This window comes from Anopheles marshallii (genome assembly GCF_943734725.1).
Source record: "Anopheles marshallii chromosome X unlocalized genomic scaffold, idAnoMarsDA_429_01 X_unloc_242, whole genome shotgun sequence".
In the NCBI taxonomy this organism is placed as follows: Eukaryota; Metazoa; Arthropoda; class Insecta; order Diptera; family Culicidae; genus Anopheles; species Anopheles marshallii.
In genome coordinates this window covers 7,126-12,500 of record NW_026525827.1, presented here as the reverse complement: position 1 = coordinate 12,500, position 5,375 = coordinate 7,126, and positions in this window count along the sequence as shown.

Below are 5,375 nucleotides of genomic sequence, written 5' to 3'. Positions count from 1 at the left end.
ACCGGCTAGCCGGCGCCAGCGCGTCCCAGTCTGCCTGCCACTGTCGCAAAGTGGCCGCGCGCTCCTCGATGCGCAGCTGGTGCAATGGAGTGCCAGTCGCTTGATGCTGATGATAACATCTGGCGTCCTCCTGTATCTGCATGCAGATCGGGATGACGCTCGCCAGGACCGTGGCAACCTCATACCGAACCGATATGAAGGTCCTGGCGACTGGCCTCACGTACTGCGCCTGCACCCGCTTCAGTGCTCGGCTGCACTTCCGAAGGTTGGTGGCCCTGTGCCACACCGGTGCAGCGTACCGCAGCGTCGAGTCCACCACCGAAGAGAGCAGTCGCCGTTTCGCGCCTTTCGGGCCCCCGTGATTCTGCATAAGACGAGAGATCCCCTTCGCCACCCGGAGCGCCTTTGCCGTTGCGAACTCTACGTGTGGGGTCCACAGCAAGTGGTCATGCAGAACCACCCCCAAGTACTTCAAGCACCGCGTCGGCTGACGCTGCACTCCCTCGATGGCGACCGTGGGCTGCTGGTAGCCCTGTCGCATGGTGGACACCATGATAACCTCGGTCTTCGCGGGCGCCAGCTTAAGGTGTCTGTCGGCCATCCACTCCCCGATCATGCGAATGGCCTCCTGGGCCGACTGGGCCGCCGTCTGCGGAGTCGTGCCACCTGCCAGCACCACCAGGTCGTCTGCGAAGCCGATCGCCTCCACGCCGTCCGGAAACGCCAGCCGCAGGACTCCGTCGTACATCGTATTCCACAATGTAGGACCGATGATGGAGCCCTGCGGTACCCCCGCCGACACCGGCCTGCGGACTGGTCCCTCGCTGGTCTCGTAAGCGAGCTCACGCTCGGAGAAGTAGCTGCGCAGTATTCTCTGAAGCGCGGCCGGGACGTTCTTTTCACGCAGTGCCGCAGCGATCGCCCTCCAGCTGGCCGTGTTGAACGCGTTCTGGACGTCTAGCGCTGCCACCACCAGACATCGTGGATCGCGTCCATTGGTGCGGTGGAAGGACCGAGCGAACTCGCCCCGCTCGACGACCCGCTGGATCGCCTGCACCGTTGACCTCCCGCGACGAAATCCGTACTGCTCCGGCGACAGTTGAGGGGCAGCGCTGTCCTCCAAGTGTTCATTTAGGCGCTCGAGAATGCACCTCTCGAACAACTTGGGGACTGCTCCCTCCAGAAGCAGCGGTCGGCTCGCCGATGGATCGCCCGGTGGCTTGCCCGGTTTGGCTACCAGCACCAGCCTCGCCTCCTTCCAAGCCCGCGGGAACTCACCGCGTTCCAGTAGGTCGTTAAACACCCGCACAAACGCCTGCGGGTGTTCACGGATCGCGGTTTTCACCGCCGCGTTCGGGATCCCATCGAGCCCAGGTGCTTTGGATGGGGCCATCCGTTCTGCCAGCGCGAGAACCTCCGCTTCCGTGACGGGTCGCAGCCTCTCCTCGTCAGCCGTTCGCTCGATGGCTGGCCACTCGAACGGGGGATGCAGCGGAAACAGGGCATCCACGATCGGCTCCAGCACTGTCCGGTCCGTCTCCGGCGGGGTGCGACCACGCAGCTTGGCCATCACCACCTTGTATCCCAGTCCGAATACGTCGCTGTCGACTCCGTCGATCAGCTCTTGGAGCTTCTCGTTTCGACTCTCCTGGATCCCGCGCTGCAGCCCTCTACGAAGGTCCTGCAGACGCCCCAAAGCCGCGTCCCGTTCTGTTGGCCCCTTGGCCCCACGATGCCTCTCTTCCGCCTCCTCGCACTCACGCCTCATGCGTTCCAGCTCCGGAGTCCACCAGTAGAGCCTAGGCGGCTGACGGAACTTTGGCGGGCCCACTCGCTCCATCGTCCTGTCGCAGGCCAGGGACAGCGCTCCTACCAGCGCGTCAGGCGTGTCCGCTTCTGCAAATCGACAATCAATCAGCGCAGCCTGGTATCCCTCCCTGCAGAAAGTCGACGTCTTCCAGCGAACTCCTGCATGCTGCGGGAGGCGAGACGACTGCGTCCGATGGTGTTGTTTCGTACGCTGCTGCGGTGCTGACCGTCTCCCCGGAACGCCCACGGAGAACTCCACGTACCGGTGGTCGCTGTACGAATATCGCTGGCTGACCCTCCAGGTGTCCTCAAGGGCGACCGTAGAGCTCGCGAAGGACACATCTACAACGCTCTCGCGCGCGACCCCATTGCCCTTGAAGGTGGGCACGTTGCCGCGGTTGAGGACCTCCAGCTGCAGATGGTCGATAGCACCCTTGAGGATGTGCCCTCTCGATGTTGTGCGGGCACTCCCCCAGTCCGTACTCCATGCATTAAGATCACCTGCCATCACCAGGTGCTGATGTCCCACCAACGCCATCTCCACCGCCTCGAGATAGGCGACGAAGTCCGCTGGTCCGGTGTTTGGCGAGACGTAGCAGCTAGCGAATGTCACTCCTCCCACTGTGGCCACCACCAGCCCAGGATGAGCGCTTTCCCATAAACGCTGTATGGGATAAGCCCCGGTGGCGACCACTGCCACACTCTGCGCCTCATCCACCGCCCATCTGCCGTTGTCCCGAGGCGGCTTATATAATTCGCAGGCGATGACAACGTCCACCCCCAGCTCCCGCGCCGTCTGCAGCATCAGGTCCTGCGCTGATCTGCTGCGCCCGAGGTTGATCTGCAGGACCTTTATCGTTGTCGAGGACAGGACGGATGTCCCACCCGGTGCGGGCCCTTGCATGTCACGCAGCAGACCGCTGCCGTGCATGTTCGGGCCAGGTGTCCCGGTTGGCCGCAGCGGATGCAGTGCGTCGACCAATCCATCTCGCTCCGGCATTGGTGCCGCAGGTGTCCGTGCTCCAGGCATTTGAAGCACCGCTGCTGGCCCCGCGTCAGTGGTGTCAACTGCGTAGCTAGGCACGAAGTGTGCAGCACCTTCACGTGCTGCTGCGCAATCTTCGCTGCCGCCTTCACTGCCATTCGGACGTATGCCGTCTGCGTGCCATTCCATGCCTTGACCAAATGCACGGCGGATTCCTTCACCGACTGCTCTGTGAATGTTTGGATCGCCGTCGCCACGTCCGTCGCCGTCGCTAAAGGGTCCACCTCTTCCAGGCGGACCTCTACCGTTTCCGTCACCAGGCGGGCGGTGGCCGGAGCTGCGGCCTGTGCGCAGACCTCCTGCACACGTTGAAAAATTGCTTCCGAATTAGCACCGTCCTCTACGTCCATAACCAGCCGATCCCGCGTCGTTCGCCGTCCCACACCGAGCTTCGCCTGGTGTTCAGCCAACGACGGTGCGCTGCGGACTAGCTGGTAAACGTCTGTCCACGTTTGACCGTCTCCTGGGGCCACCTCTATAGCGTCCAGCTTCTTTTTCGTCGACTGCTTGCGTGGCGCAAGTTGCGGGCGTGGCTTTTCCGGCTGCTGCTGTTGTTGCTGCTGCGGCTTCGGTGGTGCCTTGCGGGGTCCCACCACCGTCCATGCGCCACTCTGCGTCGCCTGTGTACCAGATGCCTCGGCAGCCACATTGGCATAGGACGGCCGCTGCTGCTGCTGTTGTTGTTGCTGCTGCAGCGGTTGCTGCTGAGCAGGGCCACGCGTTGGCCCCTGCGTCTGTTGTGGCCGTTGCTGTTGTTTCTGCAACCGTTGGGGCTGCTGCTTCGTCAAAGAAGACGACTGCTCCTGCAGCTGCGATTGCTGTGCCTGATTGCCGCCACAACCAAGCATCTGCGCCAACAGCTCCTGGTGGCTTGCCGTCTCCTTTTCTAGCTCCTTGCGGAGACGTTGAGTCTCCTCGTGCCACTGACGAGCCTGTTGCTTGTTCCATTGCAGCTCTTCTTTGAACTGCTGCTGGGCCAGCTTCAGTTCCTCCCGGGCCAACTTTCGTTCCTCGCGGGCCATGTTGTCATTGGCCTCAATCCGCTGTCGCAGCATCACAAGCTCTTGCTGCAGCTCTTTACACATGGTTCGAAGCTGCTCGTTTGCGAGGGACATTTCCCCGATCACCTTCCGCAGTTCCACCATGTCGTTGTTCGTCGACTTCGATGCCATCACCGAAGCTCTTGTCAACATTACCTTCGGCTCTACAGCCAAAAGAGACCGCCCCGGCCTTTCCTCGGTAGACTCCGACCGAGGACGCGATGCTCGGGTTGTCGCCATTTTAGAGACCCAAGCAGGCCTCCGTGGTCAGGGGGAGGTGTTTCCCTACTTGCAGACGCCTTCCCGTATTTTCCCCAGTCGTTCCCGATTTTTCCCCGCGATTTTCAGTTAAATTCGGAAATTCGAGCAGTTTCGAGCAGTTTCGAGCTCGATGAAAACTGTCCAAATCGAGCAGATTCGAGCTGCCGATGACCCCCCCAGCTTCCCAGAATTTTTCTACGTGTTTTTGAGTTTCGAGCAGTTTTTCGAGCAAAAACCGTCAATTTGAAAATTTGTCAGCGGGGGACTGCTCACCTTCGAAAATTCGTCAGCGGGGTCATATGTGTCACTCGGATGTCACCAAAAAATGTCAAAAAATTTTTTCGCGTTTTTCACTGTTTTTTCGCTTGGATCTTATTAAACGAGTTAAAACAATCACAACGGTGAAAACCGCACACGAATCCGATAAAAACTCGCAAAGTTATTAACGATTTTCTAATAAACACCGTTGCTCGAAACCACGTGCTCCGGCGGTAGCACCCCTTGCACTTTTTTGCCACGTTGTTTTTCGGCGATTTTCGTCCGATTTCCGTCCGGTTTTTTGCATTAACACGATCACGGGCACAAAAACTACCGTTTCCGTCCACTTCCGGCCCGATTGGACCGGATTTTTACGCAAACTCACGATACACACACACTGTTGTTGTTGTTGTTGTTGTAATTCTTTGCGCGAATTTGCCACTCCGTATTTCGGGCCGAATTTCACCGGCAAACACTGTCTATCACTTTTAATCGCTTAAATGGCGTCCAATCTCGCTTTTTCACTGAAAACCGCACCGAAAAAGGTCTATTTTGCCCGTTTTTATAGCGGAAATAGTTCCCCATACAAAATGTATGGGGAATGTTTTTTACTTATTTTCCGTATTATCGCACCGATTTTCACGCGGTTTTCACTCGATTCCCTTAAAACGTACACTTAACAACGGATTATAACTAAAATCCAGTCTCTCCAAACGATTTTTGCACCAATATTTTCCTTCTCACTGCGGAGCAAAACACGCCATGTCCAAACAGCTCAACTGCTCGAATGTCACCACAGGGATAACTGGCTTGTGGCCGCCAAGCGTTCATAGCGACGTGGCTTATTGATCCTTCGATGTCGGCTCTTCCTATCATTGTGAAGCAAAATTCACCAAGCGTAGGATTGTTCACCCTTTCAAGGGAACGTGAGCTGGGTTTAGACCGTCGTGAGACAGGTTAGT